At 35.8% G+C, this 19,087-nt stretch overlaps 1 long non-coding RNA gene across 1 annotated transcript in view; it reads right to left on the minus strand.

Annotated features, from left to right (window-relative positions):
- Positions 1 to 2,566: 2,566 nt before the first annotated feature.
- The window catches only part of LOC115342632, a 179,233-nt gene continuing 162,712 nt past the window's right edge, over positions 2,567 to 19,087 (minus strand). The window contains exons 4-5 of the long non-coding RNA XR_003923842.2: positions 5,549 to 5,617; positions 2,567 to 2,640 (exon numbers count right to left, since the gene is read on the minus strand). This is a non-coding gene — a long non-coding RNA (uncharacterized LOC115342632). The remainder of the gene's footprint in view (positions 2,641 to 5,548; positions 5,618 to 19,087) is intronic.

The following is a 19,087-nucleotide window of genomic DNA, read 5'->3' on the forward strand; positions in this document are numbered from 1 at the left end:
CACAAAGAAGATATTTATATAAAAAATTACAGCAACTATCAGGTTAGTGGTCTCTCTGCAGTACTGTTTCTTCTTATGTGTAGGAAATGATTCTCTGACCTGAGAGGAATAATTCTCTCATCCACTCCAACCTTGTTATCCAAGGATTACAGTCTTGGAGATGCAAAGATGCAAAAGCTGCATTCTGCCAAGCATAAAAATAAAATAGAAGAAAAGGAGACACAGTGTAGTATCACACAACAGGAGCAGCATCAGTGAACAAAGGGACCACAATGATGCACGCTGGAGAGAAAAACAGACCAGTTATCAGCCACAGGATATTTAGGATATTTATGACAGAAAGACTAAAAGGAAAAGAATTTAATAATGTTTATTTTAAATGAGGGGTTTTGTGCTAAAAATAAGCCAGTTTGCTTTAATAAACCCTGAAATTCACTCTAGCTTTCATTGAAGACTTGATATAACTCAGATTTTACTTTTTAATCTATCTAAATTACTGCCATTTATCCTCTGATGGAACTATAAAAAGATATAAAATTATGCCATCTAAAAATCACATGTAAATTAAATTATCCAGATATGTGATATGGATAACTACTACTCATAGGGTATCTAAATCTCTAACTGATTAACCTTAAAACCTAAATGAAATGACTAAGGTGGGATGCTTGTCTCCACATAAAATTAATGGAGAAAGTTAAGATCCTACATGAGCTGAAGTCTATTTTAGGTACTTTGATTTTGCCACAGAAATCAGGTCACTGACATGGAGTTTGAATCTAGTGAAGATGCTCACCATAGTCAGATACAGGAGGAGCTCCCAGGTCCTAAACTACAACCACAAATAAAATGAATTTTCTCATTCATGACACAGGAAGATAAGGTTCTGTATGAGGCATTTTAGTTGGATGTATAAAATCAAGTGGTGTGAATGCCTCCCCAGAAGAAATATTCTTTGTGACTCAACAGTTACTTTGTTTTTTATAGACCTGTTGTAAAGTTCAGTATTGCATGTTTTCCACTCAAACTACAAAGCTACATGCAACGGACACTGGAAGACAAACATGCACAAGTACATACTGTTCCTAACATCATATCCTACCATGATACAATAATCATCATTACACTTTAGTGCTACCTAAAAAGGAAAGAAGCACAGCAGTCAATGATACATGAAGAGCTGTTCTGCTGAGATCTACATTTTTGCTGAACTTTGTCATGACCTTGAATGCAAATCAATCTGGGATGCATGTATCCTAAAGATTTATTGCTGTGGTTTGCTCCAATCTTTTCTTAATAAACTGAGTTAAAAATAACTCAGACAGCTCATTAGTTATAGCACGATACATTTTCCCCTTAATTTGGGGGATGGCAAATGTCTTCATTATTCTGAAAGCAACATGTGCTGTGTAATACCTACCATACCACAAAAATCAGTCTAGTCCTCTATGCACCATCTGCTTGAAGAACAATAATCATCCTGTGAAGTATTTAACTTCTGCGTCCTGCTCACACTGTTTTCTGCCTTGTGATATCCTTCACTGCAATAATGTTTGCTTAGTCCTGAGATTTATCATTCCTCTCCTCTGAGTATTATTTGGAGTTATTAATAAAATTAAAATAATCTCCTTTACCATATTTGGGTTGTCTACAATGTAACTGAAAGGAAACATTTTAGAGAGTTACCTCACTGGAAACTCCATAGCTAAGAAAATTCTTGTGGCATTAGCATCAAACGTTCTATGCAAAGGAATTGTTTTTCTTCAAGGAATTTTCCAGTAAATCACTATAAAAATAGCATTTCTCTTGATGTTTCCATTCTATAGTAGCATATTTTTTGCCAGCTTTTTTTTTTAAGACATTATGTAACATAAAGACTATTTGTCTTCTTTTTTAATTCCCCATTTGTTCAGTGCTTTATACCTAATCAGAGCCAATGATGGCTGTTTCATTTACATATTAGCCATAAATATGCATTTCTAGGGGTAGCATTAGACTCACTAAGCAGCACTAGAATTGTTTCCTTTATCACCGTGCTGTCTGTTTTCTTTGGAAACTGTAACTACACTGTTCATTATTCACTCTACTCCCTTACCCAACATTCAGTGGGCAGTAAGACAATCTTCAAACACAACATAGGTAAGAAGCAACGTATTTTACCTACCACCCCAGTTACGAGCCAGCTGGAAATCTAAGATGATCTTCACTTTTAGAAGGACAGGAATGAAAGGTAATAGTTTATTGAAAAAAAACCAAAACAAAAAACCCAACAAACCCCCAATTTAAAATCCTTCTCTCCTTTCTAAATCTCTCTCATGTCACTAGATCCTTACCTTATCTTCTAACTTAGATACAACGGTCCAACTCCATTTCAGTTCCACCTACCAAGCATATTTCAGTAAATCAGCTCAGGTATGAGGCCTGCATCAATCTCACCAGCCTCAAGCTATGTATGGAGGTATGTTGTTCTAAGAGCTGGAAGGAAGTAGCCCCCCTGGAGGGGATGGGGGCGGGCGGGGGGGGTGTGTGTTGGGGAATACATAGTCAACAGATCCACCTATGACTTACAGTCCTTCTTCAGTGGCTATTGGAGACAGTCAGCAGGAACACCAGTAAGCACAGGATACTAGTGGTACAACACTGTAAGACAGTTTAAGAGCAAATTGAACTATCCAGAACTTCATGTTTAAGAAAAAATCACCATATTTAGGCCTGTGTAATGTTACTACGATAATGACATTATAATGAACTCAGATGCCAAGCTTAAAAAAATATGTTTAAGTCTATCAAAGAAAGCTTTTATAATCTCTAAATTAAATCTCTGCATACATATGAGATCTCTAAATCTAAAAGATATGGAACAGCTATTGGCTGAAGACATTTGATGGGAGACCTGGTACACAGGCTCCCTCATTTTAGGCCTACAGTGCTGAAAAATTTGGACATAATCTCAGGTGAAAGTGAATTACTATATGCCTTACTCAGTAGGAAAAAAATAGCTCCAAATTTTGTTGTCCTGTAAGTAGACACATCTCAAACTCAGCAGATTTTCACATTTTTTATTTTAATTTACTGTCAGAACAAAGAACTACCTATTATGTGAGCTGTCAGAAAGACAGTTATCAAATCACTGAAAAGTATTTTTTTGTATAAATTTGGCTACAAATTCAAGCAAATTTATTACTTAATCCTTAAATCCAAAGGACAAAATGAAAACAGTGAATATCAATACAATATGATTCAGTTTCTAAACTTTTTACTTTTATAACATTTGAAGTTTGGACAAGAAATAGCAAATAATGATAAGGGTTAACCATACTTAACCATCTGAGTCACAAAAACTGGCTGTAGACATGTGTCTAGCCTGTTAAAACTGCAAACTAAAAGCAGATTAGTTGAAATCACCTTTAGAGTGGATTAAGCTAATGTGTTTTACTTTACATTTGTTATGCATACACACATATGGCTTATCCAACATGTTGTAGCTTGTTAAACATGGCAAAGCAGTGGTGTGTCATCTTCTGGACAAACTGTCCTGTTAATGTTTACTGTTTCCAAAATTATAATAGATGCATGAAAACTTAAGAAATTTGCTATATCTGAGGTCAAAATAAAATTATATATTCTGTCCTATGTCAGTCCTGACTTTGATGGCAGTTATTAGTCTTTTTAGCAGTCATCTGATTATTAACTAATTTCCCTATTTGCATATTCCTGGGCACGGATGTTGCCTCACTTGTGCCTTATTTCAGTCTTGCATGGTTTTAACGTTAATTTCCACTGAAATCTTGACTAGAGAATTTATTTTGATTTGTTTCAGATCCACACAGAATAAGTGAACTGTCACAGTGAAACTGAAACTGTACTAATCACTACTTCATGAAAAGCACTTGAAGATCTTGCCTCCATATAGTCAGTTGGACAAAATACCTCTACCATATCATTATTCCCCACCCAACTCTTTAATTGATCCCAGCAATTAAGATTTGAGTCCCTTGGCCCTGTTTTTCCCCTTCAGGATACAATAATTCCCAGTGATTTTAAATGAATTATTCAGTTCTGTCACTTCAGGACAGACAGACAGATCACACTTAGGCACAGTCACCCATATGGAGCCCACTGGAGCTTCCATCAAGGAAATAATAAAATCATATTAAAATATGTTAATAAATAAGACCCTAAGGAGTTAGCAAGAAGCATGTCAGTCAATCAGAGCAGTCTGAGGTAACATACTCAAAGATGCTACCAGTAGGCAGAAGATATGTATTTTTAACTAGGAATTGTGCAAAGAATGCCTTTGGGTCCTATTTATATTAATGGGAAATGGTGACATTCTTCATGAAGAAAATGAAATTTTTTGTTCTTTCAGGTAGCTAAATCCATTTCAGTTGCATGGACTTCTATCCAAAATATCAATTTCTTCATGTTTTTGACAAATGGCATCACAACATCTCTTTTTGTAGGCTTTATATCACTGCCAGAAATCAGCCACATTCTTTCACTTTTTTAACTGCCTCTGAGACTGGGTATTTGAGGCACATAAAATAAAATGGCATCCTCATGGAGCAAAATTTCATTTCCCTATTCTTATTCCCTTTACATATTTTACTTTGTACCAGTATTTCCATTGAAATTGTGGAAGAGGCCTAGCATATGGCTTTTTACTGTGAGATTTTTTTTGAATTAGCCATTAACACAAACTTGAGCGCTCAGGTATTTCATTGGTACAGCACATAGGGAAAAAAACTATATTATTGTTTTAAATATTAAAGGTTTGCCTATTTCCTGCTCACAGGATAGGGGCTCTAGGGAAACAGAGAATATGGACCTTAGTTTTAAGTTCCATTATAAATTATATTTCTTGCATCAAGGTGACTGAACTGCTCTCTGATGGCAGATTTTTATGCCTTACATGCTGGAAGTTACTGTTCTAAAGTATTACCCTGTTGTTAATTTTTTAGGAAGAATATTTTTAATATAACTTTTCCACATACTACTACATCAAGACAGAGAAAACAAGAATCAAAGGCAGGATCTGAAAACAAAGGAAAGGGCACAAACCAAAAGTGGTTATGGCAATACAAAAGGGAGCAAACCCAAAATGTCGATAGTTTGCAACTTACTAGAGTGGGAGGAAAAAAAAAAAAAAAAAAAAAGGAAGACCTGTAACGAAGCATTTTCCTCCACATTAACTTGATCTCTGAGAATCCCACTAAGAAAAGAAACTCCTAAATATTACGTAGGAGATTGGTTTTTTTTAAATCTGTTAAAAGAGCTGTTATTGCAGCAAACACTGATGACTAGGTGAACTCTCTCCTCAGATGGTCATGACCTTGTTTTTGTCAATATATTTATAATTTGTCTCAGAAAATGGGTAAATAATTTTGCAGGGAAATCTTCTCAGTTTTTGAAAATTATCACCCTCTACCTCCTCCTCCCCCTTTTTTTACTCACACTCACTTCTAGTTCCCATCTTTACATGTTTTTATAGTTGTACTCTGAAAAAAAAAAATGTAGAAGATAGGTGTATTGATCTGTCAGATCTTACCAGAAATGGCAAGTCCAGAGGTGTAAGGTTTAGCAGGCAGCTTAGCTCAGATGAAGATTTCAAAAAAATCTGTTCAAATAAACACAAGCAATGAGAGAACAAATTACTTATTACTGTTTGTACTTAATTTGAGCATCTTTGGTAGAACATGCCTCTACTCAAAATATTGCACACATATAATCGATTGAACTTGCCAGAACTAACACAAATATCTTTTGCCACTCTCTAAGAAGAGTTTAACTGTGAGACCACTTTACTGTAGACATTTTGCCCCAGGCTCATATTATCCTAATTTTAGATAAACACTGCTGCACATAAAGGAATCTGAACAATTTGTTCATACACAAAATGACTTTGTTGACTTAGCTAGGAGCTTGTCACCAACTTTTAACAAAATTGCATGACTGTTTTTGAAAGCTGACAAAGACCATTTCTTTTCATGTGCAAACTCTGGGTCTTCTTTTCAGAGTTATCCAAAAGCTGCACTTTTGCAGAATAAAACATTTTATTTAGCTCATCTTCCTTCAAACCTTATCAAAATCATTTATATTAGGACAGTAATGGATGATGTGCTCATATTTTACCAGGTATTTTCATGACTTTAAGACACTCAAGGCTCCAGGAAAAAAAAAAAATCTAAATATGATTAATGATACAGCAGATTCCTATAATAGTGGTAAAGTATGCAGCCATCTAAAACCACACAGGAACAGTTTTGCAATGATGAACTGCCACTTAACCAAGGAGATTAATTTCTTTAGAGCACTAACTGTGCCACATATGATTCTCAGCATCACATACAAAACTCCTTTGATCCTAGCTGGAGTTAGTTATTACTCTGGGTACAATCTAGCCCCCTGTAAACAAGCCCATCTCTTTGCAGACATGCCTACATGGTCACGATGCAAAGATGAATTACTTAGCTCAGGCTTCATACAGTCCTATATGGCTGCCAGATGAAAACTGGCTTGCATCCCAGTATCTTGAAAAATATGTGAAGCCACTTTGCGATTGTCTGTATTCGACTTTATAGACATATGTCAATTCCTTCTTTGTTGAGTTAAAGTGCCATCAAATTAATAGTTTCAAATTCTGCCACAAGCCTACCACCACAGAATGCTGAGGAACTCCTTTTATTCAAACTTCACTCCATTAGATGTAATAATGTATTGAAAGGGATTTGAGGCTACCAACTCCCTGAGTTCAAAACCTACACCTGCTAAGCAGTTTAGAGATTACACATGTGAGAAAATGTCTATATCTGTTTTAATGTTGTACTCCACATAATAGGAATAATACTACGCATCTTCCAAGAAAGGAGTTTACATTTTCAAAACATGCTGAGAATACAAAATCCCAGGTACATATGTAAAGAGTAACCAAATAATACCAAAAGGTATGCTATTGCTTTCTGTCCAGTCATCATCTGAGGACATGAGAAGATCCAACCTGTGAGCTTGAAAACTTTCAATTCAAAAAGCAACATACTTTCTAGAGAATAAATGGAAATGCATCCATAAGGGCCAAAATGATAACATGTACAGCAGTTATAGTATGCAAAACTGCAGCCGCAGATGTTTTCCATGCTAAAAGGCTGAATTTGGTTTTAATGTACATGAACAAGGTGATTTTCACTACAAGTCACAACAGGTTTTCCTAGTTCAGACTTTATTCCCCCAGTGGATATTAATGCAGACAAACTCTTTATTTCACATCTACATTTTCTACTGTCACAGTGAGATATCATACCTCTGGGTACTTGTGACCTTTCTCACATTATGAAGGGAAAGGAATATTTGGAACATCATATAATGAGAGAAAAAGTAGCATTATATAGACAGCAATGAGAATAATGCTTATGTCAAATGTGAATAATGAAGGAATCTGAAATGCAAAATCATTTTAAATCATCTAACATGGGAGCTTCCCAACATGCTCTCAGAGCAGAGTAATGGCAGAAAAAAACCTGATAGACCAGGTTACAGCTGAATTACAGATGGGCAGAGAGATACCAGGATTACATGAAGGAAGTAGTGTGCAACTTCCTAACTGAAAACTGCAGTAAGTCATCAGAACAACTAATACAGCTCACATCATCCTGCTTGTCAATCTCTTCCCAAAGGCACTTCAGATATAGGCAGCCTGCAACATGAATAAGTCTTTCTGCCAGCTTCCTGCTACCTCTCACAGGGGATGGCAGCCCCCATTGCACAACCACACATATCTTGCCATGGGATCAACATCCATATGATCTTGTGATGGAGGACACCTGCATTATAATCACTCAACAAATGACAGTTCACATGACTCTCTGAAGCCTGTCTTAGTCAAAAAAAAAAAAAAAAAAAAAAAAAAAATCCTCAACTTCTTTCTTTAAGGTATTATCACCTACTAGCTGCTTAGCATCAGCTCACTACAAGCTATAATATTTTAAGATATGATTGCTGGTAACATGGTAAAATAAGAAGAAACCCATGTGCAAGCTGTCTACAGGCATCCTACAGATAAAAGGAAACTGGTTCCTGAACAGGTCCCAAGCATTATTATATTTATAGGTATTGTAAAGGCAGAGGTTACTGCAGTGGAACTCTTCAACTAGCAAAAAGCCACAAGTTGAGTAACTATTTGCTTTTAATGCAATACAAATACAATGCAACACATACTACTACCAAAAAGCATTAGCCCAACTTGTGTGGAAAATTGCTTGGGATATCATTACAACCCATGTGTTTGAATTCAGTGACAAATGAACTAGCACCCAAAGTAAATCTGATCAACAGAACTTTAAGTATTAATTACTGGACACGTCATACTCTTATGGACAGTACAAGCTGTGCCCAACTAGAGAAGACACTTTGGATTTAAATATTTTTTACTAATTTTTTGGCTTAGTATTTGGAATTGTTAGACGTAACTGGCTGCTGAAGAACAAGAAAAAAGAATTTAGTAACATCACAAGGAACTTTCAGATTCATAAATTGAGACAGCAGCAAATGATTTAGCACAGGTTTTTAGGACTGAAGGTATCTTTTTATATTTACATTACTTCATTAGTTTCCAGAAAAATATGTAAGGAACATCTGGTAGGAGCATAAAGGACTGTAATGCTTTCTAAGGAGTCAGGGTTTATGTAACAAATCACTACATTACTTCCATGAGGCATATAATCAGAAAGCATGGATTAAGCTTCACCCTCACACTGAATGGAAAATGTCTACAGACCTCAAGAAGAAGGAGGATCAGTAGGCCTCTGTGAATTAGAAAGACCAGGCAGCAACATTACATTAGCTAACTAAGAGAAAATTTGTCTGGAAAGATGAATGCTAAGGAGATTTTGAAGTCATAAAGGGAAGTGCTCTAACTCATGCTAGATTTAAAACTCCAGATTCATCCAATTTGCAGTAGTCCATAATGCCAGACATACATGTCACCAGTTGAATAAACTGATGTGGCTGTTAGACACAAACCAGTAACTTATTAAGACTGCAGATTCAATCAAAGAGACACCAAATAGGCAGTCACATAACTTGAGCGTTGACCACTGCGGAGACCCCTAAGACACGCTGTCCCTATTTGTTGGGATTATGATTCACATTCATCTTTTGTAGCATTTTTAAATCTAAATATTGGCTTTTATATCACACTTAGAATGTATGGATATACACAGCCATTAAAGGGGAATTTTTATTAAAAACTTTACAGTTTTGTCTTTCGAGTGAATTGCATTATCCCGCTACTTATGGCAATGACTGAATTTAAACCCTGAGCTTAATTTGTAGCCAATTGCACCGATATTAAGAGTGATCATGGTAAGGCTGACTGCTCTTACTATTTTGAGAACTCAAGATAAGTACCTACTAAGTCTTCTTTCAGAAATGTTTGAAAAGCATTTTCATGTTAAATGAAAATTCAATATCATATTGTATAGCTATATCATTCATAGAACATAACAATATAATGTAACATCTTAATAGTACCATACAACATAAGCTTTTGCCTAAGTATTCTGAACATCACAAAATCTTTTAAACCCCTCTTTTCAACTTCTCTGCACTTTAAAAATCTCTGAGGAATACAGATATTTAAAAACATAATTATCCTAGACAATTATGGAAATGATGTTAGCACTATGGAAGCATGACATTTCCATTCACATCTTCCATTTTCTTCTTTCATAGAAGGAAAAACATGTTTCATTTTCACACTGAATGTACTGTCTACACTATGTGCTTCATTCATTAGTTCTCAGAAGAATATTTTCATGTCTGTTAAATAGCTTTTCTGGGCCAGTTTTACAGCTGTATGTCAGAAAGAAACAATAAAAAGACATGTTCTCACTGGATTATTATCCAAGTTGATCATGTGTTCAAGACTTAAAAGGTTATAAATGATGTGATTTTTTGCAATGACAAATAATATATGGCTCCTGTATGTTCAGCTTGTCAAATCTTTTCAAAGATCAAATGTGATCCATCATTCTTTTTTCAAAAATGTATTCTTCCGCAATGTCCAAAGGAGATTAGCTATTCTCTTTGTATGTCAGTTTGTCTCAGACTGCTATTCTCTTGCGTGTCTTCTTCCTTTTTTATGATTCACCATAAAATTATGTTTGGAAAGTACTGGAAATTTTACTACAGTTTAGATAATAATTTCAATGAAAATTCCTCATTATAAGTTTTATGTTATTACCTGAAATTACAGGTTTAAAGCAGGAAATCATCTAGTTTGCAAAAAGTGTGTTACGCATCTTATACCAGCTTGCCCATCATTCAACGGCTTTTAAGATGCTGGTGATGTGTGAAATTATACACACAAGTTCACTAAAAATATCTGTCAACATCAAAAAAACCTCAGCTGTACCAGAAGCCAATTTAGGGAACCAACTGAGTAAAATAGTCTTATGTTTAGCTAAAATGATTGCAAAAGAACAATTTTGCTAACCTTATTCATTGCTTTAAACTGTACTAACAGAATCCAGTATTTATTAACTTCCTTTTATTTTTTCACCATAAAACTTGCTAGCATACATCCTCCTTCCTGCACAATGTCTGTCTTTGCATTATGGATTCCATACACTCACCTCTGTAGTATGTACCATATAAGTAAGAAATAAATATACATGATTCAGGACAAATTACTGTTTCCTGTTGCATTCTACCAGTGCCCAGGAAGTACTTCCCTTACACTGGAGAAAACTCCCTTACACTAGACACGTGAAAAAAAGGTAGCAATACCACTCCCCTGCTCCACTCCTGCAAAATAACCATCCCACTTTTGGAAATCCAGAACCAGGGATTGATTAAAAGATAGTTATTAAAGAAACTGAGGACTCAGGCACACAATTAAGTTGCCACAACTTAACAACCAGCCATGCACCAACTGAGCACAGTAACAGTCTATGTATACCCTTGGTCACCACATTTAAAAGAATTACATGTTCAGTAGAATTTAGTGCAAAAGGAGACAAAGACAAATGGGAATCCTGCAGATGAGTACCAGATGACAAGGCAGGCTGAGAAAGTAGAAAGCTGAGGTCTTGGAAAAAACTTTGCAACCCATGGAAAAATAGCAATTCTATAAAGCCAGAATTGTTAAATTAATGCTTCTTTCAATTAATGTGAATCAATAACTTCATATTGAAAAGTGCCACAACACAGAGTCAACTATCATCTTATATCCATCTATAAATATGACAGATGCCAACACAGCATACACATGAGCTTTGACACAACTTGCTGATATATGTTTGCTTTTAGAAAGGCCATTCATTTATTTACACAGGAGACCACCATTCAGGTTTTACAAATATAAGAGATGTTTTTCAAATCAGCCTAATGATTTGTTTACCCCAGAGAGGAAAAATTTTGGCCTCGGTGGTAAATAATAGTCTATCAAGTTGCCCAATTTTCTTTGCATTTAGCAGAGAAAGAGGAATTAGTCCAAAGTCATAGTTCTAGTCCTCTGTATAAAAAATTTATTACACATATTCAAGCCGTCCATGATAGGCTTCAAAGAAAGCAATGACGCACACACAACTACATACCTATAAAATTCAAAACTAACACTGATTTTTCTATTCACTAGGCCTTGAGACAAGTAGAAATTAAATTAGTACCTGAATATATCTAGTCACACAAATATATGGGTGCAAATATCACCCTGTAAGGTTATAGATGACAAAAATGCTATTTTTAAAAATGGTTATGACGGCAAAAAGTAAAGTTACTTAAGAGACCTTAAGAACAGGGACAAAGCCTCTAGAATAAGAAATCCATTATAAAAGTTAGTCTTACAAGCATATCTGAGAAAGAAAATTGCAGTTCTAAGCCTCACTCTCAATGGACAGAGGATTTATAGTAGCATCATAAAGCACATGGTCAGCCACTGCCTTCTTTTAATCCTATATACCAACCTCTCTTACCATGATCCTTCCAGAGGGTAATTCTAGAGTGTAATACCAAGGTGGGAAGAAAATATTAACAGTTAGCTTGTAGTACTGTTGTAATTCAGTCTTCTCACAATAGATTCCAGTTTGGTTTACCACTATTTATCTGCATTTATTCATAAACAATAGAATGGAAATGTATGCATGCTCAATCCTATATTACAAAGAGCTTGTACTGAGAAACAAACAAATTTTGTTAATGTCATGTCTGAACATCAAGCACGGAACTGGATTTTTTTTTTTTTTTTTTTTAAATCCTAGCACAGATGTAGGAAATAAGACTTTAGCAAGATATAAATAATCACCCATCAGTTGTCAGACACATTGAGACTGTGTCAACTCTCTGAAATATCCTTACCAGTACTCTGCTGGATTTAAAATCAAAGTGTTCAAATAACTTTCCGTGGGAAACTTCCAGAGGTGAGGAAACATCTTAGAAAAAATCTTGAAGCAGAGACAGAAGATGACCAAGCCAGCAGAAGCACTGTGCCAGATGCACAAAGAGAGTGAACACTTAATTTTCAGTGTAGTTCCCAAACCTGTAAATTAGATCTTAAACCCCCCTGCTCAGATAGCACTTTCCCCTGAGGCAGTTAAAGCTCTGAGTACAGAAACAGGAAGTGCTGCTCCTCTTTTACTTTGCGTGATTCAGACACTCTTCCTTTTACATAGAAGACAGTAAGGTTCGATACATCTTTTGACGGAGGAAATATGCATCTATCTCATTAAAAGGGCCTTGATCACCAGGCTATAGTCTAGTCTGGAATGAGGCGCTCTCCTATGAAAATTGTTTCTCAATATACAGAATAATTACAGTATAAATAAAGAAGACAGAAAGACCTCTACAGGCTGGTAGCTAGAGCACTCAATAGGGAATGAAGAGACCTGAATTCAGATCTCTGCAATGGCTAATATTTATTGTACATTCTATCCCAGGAATTTTTTACTGACAGATCCATAATAAGCTCTTTACTTTAACACATGCTTACAGAAATAATCAGAGATTCATTTAGGGGTAAAACTATGACAATTTAAACAAAAATTGGGATTCAGTTTTACCTAAGCATTAAGCATCTATATACCTCCAAATCAGCCCACCTATTTTACATTCCTGTCTCAGGGTGGAGGGGCATATTTATCTACAACAAGCACAGAAAGAATCTAATGACTTGTTAAACACTGATGGTTAATTTGCAGATCATTAAAATACAGCAAGAACCCTACTCAGTGAAGAACAGTACAATGTTCAGGTTCTCAAGACTGAGTAGAACTACACTTCAGTTTTGAAAATCAGCAATAGTGACTAATTCCTCCTTCATTTCAATGCTAACACTCAGTGAAGAATGACACAGGTTTACATTTAGCTCGTATCCAAAGTAGCCTTGTCAGTAAGACTCTTTTGACTTAAACAGGCTTTGGCCAAGAAAAGTAATAACTGAAAAAAATATATTCATAGGTCAACACCAACTACTTGACCAGCTTCTTATGTAATTATTTTATGATTAAAATGCTGAGATCTGGTGCTTATATAATGTTAATGAGCCTGAATATATAATGTATAATGAGTCAGAAAAAGAAATGCAATGCGCGTAATCTGTCATTCTCAAATGTTTAGGACTCAGTGCTCCATTCAGAAATCTCTCCAATGTTTTAGAGTTTATCAAATTAAGTATAATGAAACAAATGGAAATCTGTTATGTGCTATTAACATAATTATCAGGAAATGTTAAAATTAAGTACAGTAATTACTTGAAATTTTGTGATTGTTTATTTGCCTATTTCAAATTACTTTCAAGAAAATATTAAGTGCAAGTGAAAGACAGATTGTCTCCTGGAGATGTAGCTCACTTTAAATGCCAGTGTCTTCATTCAAGCTAACAAAAAGCACAAACACACTGGTTTCATGACAAAGTGATAGGCATTTTTTCTTCTACTTCTAAATAGCATTTGAAACAATATCCTGAAAAAGATATTAAAAACTGTATTTGAAATCTTCAGAAGAACTTAAGAGAGTTGTATATGTAGCTTCTGAAGGGATTTACATTGGACACTTCACTCTTTTTCGAGTCCCTTCAATATTTGAGTCTATCTCTAAAACAGTTCTATCACTAGAGCCACAGGAAGAGATCTTTTTAAGCTGTAAAGCACTTGCATTCTTAAAAAGACATGATTGGGTGTTATTTCCCAAATCTGTGCACAATCATAGTAGGTGTTAGAATATGATTTCCACCATATTGGCTGACAATATTTGGTATTTCTAGTGCTAAAATAGTTTAATATATTACTGCAAATAGACAGTTTTCAAAGCACTAATAAATAATATTGCATATCCCTTAATGGCTGAGCACAGAGAACAGCATGGAGCATACAGATTAAAAAGACATGAAACAGACTGTGAGCATGAGCTGTCAGTAGGTATGGTCAAGTCACCTTTTAACTACATCTTTGAGAAACAGAGCTCCTTTGGTCTTCCATTGTATGGCTGATTTTCCAATCTTTGAAATATTTGTATAGGTGCTTTCCATTATTTGCATAACATTTAAATGTTTAATTGTAAGAAAAAAAGTTTTGCAAACTTTGCTTTGAAATCACTAATTAAAGTATTGAACTGCATTCCAGTAACAGTAGGAATCCAACAATAAAAAACCAGTGGTACTCCCTAATATCTACCCACATGTCCTCCATGACACTTTATCCATGCCTACATAGTTCCTGATCACAGAATCACAGAACAGTTGAGGTCCAAAGGGACCTCTGGATATATTCTAATCCAACCCTCTTTTTCAAGCAGGGTCACCCAGAGCAGGTTGCCCAAGACAGTGTCCAAGCAAATTTTGAGTACCACCCTCACAGTAAAAAAGTATTTTCTTATGTTCAGCTGGAATTTCTTGTGTTTCAGTTTGTGCCCACTGACACTTGTTCTGTCACTAGGCATCATGGAGAAGAGTCTGCCTCTATTGTCTTTACTTCCTCCCACCAGGTATTTATTCACATTGAAAGGATCCCTCCTGAGCCTTCTCTTCTCCACATTAAACAGTCCCAAGTCTCTCAGACTGTTCCTGTATGACAGATGCTCCAATCCCTTCACCATCTTTGTGGTCTTTACTTGACTCACTTCAGTATTTTTATGTTTCCCTTTTACTGAGGATCCCAGAACTAGACCCAGCACTCCAGATGTGGCCTCACCTAGGTAGAGTAGGGCTGAGTAAAGGGGAAGGATCACCTCACTTGACCTGCTGGCAACACTCTTCCTAATGCAGCCCAAGAGGCTTGCAGTAAGAGTGTATTGCTAGTTCATGGTCAACTTCTTGTCCACCACTACCGTCTCTGCAAAGCTGCTTTCCAGACAGTTACCAACCTGTACTAGCACAGGGGGTTGTTCCTGCCCAGATGCAGGACTTTGTATTACCCTTTGTTGAACTTTATGAGAGTCCTCTGTCCATTTATCCAGCCTGTCAAGGTACCTCTGCATGGCAACATAACCCACTCTGGTCAGCCAACCACTCCTCCCACTTTTGCATTGTCTGAAATGGTGGAAAACATTGGCAATGATTCTACTACCTCTCACCACCTCTGTTTTGAAACATTTTTTTGCTTCCTCAGACAACTAAAGAATTTTTTTCAATTACGTCACGTGTCAGAAGACTCTGTGTGTTTCTATTCTGATACAATAATGTAAAAATAATAAGAAGTGTGTATGGTTACTAACTGATTTGCAGTGTTATTAAGTGACTTTGGGAAGTGTGTATTGTAACTGCACTAGACTGTACACACAGTAAAAAAAGATGTGTACGTGTAGTATTAAAAATCTTTCTACAAAGAGGCTATCAAGAAATAGAAAAACATACAAAAGTTTCAGGCCTGCACAAAGCATTATAATTCTAATGAGTTTTTGCACCATTTATAGAAACCTCAGAAAAATTAAGCACAGCAGGGGTCTGTGTTGTCATTAGCTACATGACCAGGATACTACACAGTAGCAGTAATGCCACTAGCTTTGAAGTAACCACATTGTTACGGCAAAATACCGTCTGGTATTTTCCCCTGTTACTCCATAAATGACATTAGTATGCTGTAGCTACTCTAATAACCTATTCTCAAAAGGTGAAAACACTAAGCAGATGTTGGGTCAAAATGAATTGTTTATATGGCATAGACTTCAGACAGGCAAATTAGAGCTTTAAAGTCATTTTCTCCTACTAATATTACTATACTGTAAAGTAAATGCACAGCATTAAAAAAAAAAACAAAACAAAACACCAAAAAACCTCGCAAACCCACCCAAAACCCAAAACAAAACCAAAACATGAACCAAAATATAATAGCTGCATATCTAGAAACAGATGTGAAATTACATTCTTGGAATCATAATTACAAACTCTGAAGGTGCTTCTACAGAGCACACTTTTTATACAGAAAGGTGTTCAAACTAATTTGTGGATTTGTTGCAGGCAGTTTTTTGTGCCCACTGCTTCAGCTATGTTCTTTAACTGTGTCAAGCCAGACAAAGGGTAGAGTCTTGTGGTTTTTTTCCTGAATGGACATATGAATACCGTGCATTTACTGCAAATGTTCCTGCCTGCTAGAAGAAAACTTGGTATCACCACCTGTCTACAAATATCATTCAGATTTACTTCATGGTAAGAGTTTCTGAAGAATGTGCTAAGTCTTACTAAAACATTAGATATGGTCTCAAGAAGCAAAATGCCTCTGTGCCAAACTTTGGGGAATCTGATTTTAACACTTTAGTATGGCTGTTGCTTTTCGAAATGTATTTATAGTTACAAAAAAAATTTGTAAGATGCACTTTGATTCAAATACTGCCGTATAACCACAGCCTGCCTTAAAATGCATTCCATGTTCTTGGAGATCTCAGAACACCATGCATTGCTTAGAGAATTTTCTGACCCACAAGACATATGCCACTAAATAAGATGAAGCTCCTAAAAAGGAGAGGAGGAAAAAAGTATTTCTGAACACCACTGTAAATTTTAAACCCCCACCTGGATATGCATTTTATAATGCTAAAAACTGCAATTCACATTTGTAAGTTATACTTCTGTTGCTCCCATTATCAACAATTGCACTATTGCTTCAGGTCACATTTCCTTCTTTAAAAAAGCAGAATTCTGTAGCTGCTGCATTAGTCATACTGACAGGACTAGTTACGTAGAAGCAAATTCGTGTAGGGATAAAGCACTTGGCTGACAAAAGACTTAAGTTTGGGTCATCTGTAAGACAACTAGGGGGTGACAGGCAAAGTCACTCCTGTTCTTTTTAACTCTCCTCCACCTTCTGTGCATTGTCTATTTAGGCTTCAAACTTCTTGAAATCAAGACTGTTTTTCCTCATATCTGTCTTCATACCAGGGAAGCCGAAAAGGGAATCCTAACCTAGGGTATGATCCTTGGATACTATATTCATCTAAGAATCACCTTTGATTAGTGAATTTCCTGTAAAATTCTTGTATTAGGTCCAGAAAGACAGTAAAAGTTTTGCAAATATTACTAAGGCATGAAATAGCTTATATGCACACAATGCGATTATAAATGAATAGTGTACACCAAAGCTCTTTTGAGGGAAATAAAAGAGCATATGGGTACAGCTGACACCTTTCATGGGAGCAGTTGTATGCCTCTGCATGTTAAGAGAGGTTGATTATTGCTTCCTCAATTAAGATGACTATGGTTGCAGATAACAGAATGGAATCGAGTCATAGAATCATTCAGGTTAGAAAAGACCTTTAAGATCACTGAGTCCAACCGTTAACCTAGCACTGCCAAGTCCACCACTAAACCATGTCCCTAAACACCACATCTACATGTCTTTTAAATACCTCCAGGGATAGTGACTCAATCACTTCCCTGGGCAAATGTGAATAAATAAAATAAAAAATGTGAAGAATTAAATGGATTTCATACCCAAAGAGCAATTTCAACACAAAATTAAAGCACTTTTCAAAAAGAAAAGAAAAAAAAATGCAATCAGTTAAGTCCAATCCCTCTCCCTGTCCCTGCAAAGGAAAAGCTGCCATTTGGCAACAATAACAATTCACAGCAGTGTTCACTTTGCTTTTGGCTATTTTTTTGGTTTGGAACTGACACTTCAACAAGGTGATAAATAGGAAAGTTAAAAGTATTCCACAATCAGTTACTCTGTTGGAAAAAGAAAGCAGAGTGTAGGGAAAACCCTCCACTGATATTTTTCCAAGTAGCATAAAGCCATGGACATAGCCAATCATATTGTACATGTTATGTAATTTACATGGAAACTCTGCACATAGTCAGCCAAATTTTGAACTACCTACTTAACATATATCCAATGGTTATCTATCCAAATAAGGAGTCAAATATATGAAAGAACCTCAAAATTTGTTATGCTCCTTACAAATGTTATAAAGCACCCTTAAGAAAGATACTGCAGTCATGTTTTTTTCTGCACAATTAAATTACTTATAAATATATTTGTACTTATAAATATAACAAGACCTTTCATGTGTTTCAGTTTGAATATAATCCAAAATATTTAAGTAATGTATATGTAAGTTTTTCAATGGCTGTGTTGTCCGCTTAGGGTAAATAAATTCTCCTTTTTTATTTTTCCTTCCTGTTCTAGCCCCTCAGAATCTTTTGTGGATTTTTCTCCTGACTTACACAGTTTTTCCACTTCTCTCTAGAAGCTGTATGGCATTATAGCTGACATTTTACAAAGGGGAGGTCTCACCAGATAACAGGCAATTGTTGCTAAAAGTGGCAGTCATTCCCCCACCCCAATCTCTGTTAGATTGGATCAGCCACCTTATGAAATTTCACCTTAAAAGGACAATTACTCCTTTGATGCAATAAAGTTGAGCCCTTAATCCATATCACATCACTTCAGGAACCCAATTATGTTGAACTGTTCGATGAACTGTGATCCTAGTCTTTCTTCATTATAACTCCTTCTCAGCTAATTTATAGTGAAATATTTGGACAGATTGTTACAATTATCTACCTTCTACTGATTATCAGGAGTTTTGCCTGCTGCTCTGTGAATGATTCCTTACATCCATAGTTCTTTACACCGCAAGTTTTACCTGTACGCTTGCAAAAGGA

This window comes from Aquila chrysaetos, chromosome 1 (assembly GCF_900496995.4).
Source record: "Aquila chrysaetos chrysaetos chromosome 1, bAquChr1.4, whole genome shotgun sequence".
Classification (NCBI taxonomy): Eukaryota; Metazoa; Chordata; class Aves; order Accipitriformes; family Accipitridae; genus Aquila; species Aquila chrysaetos.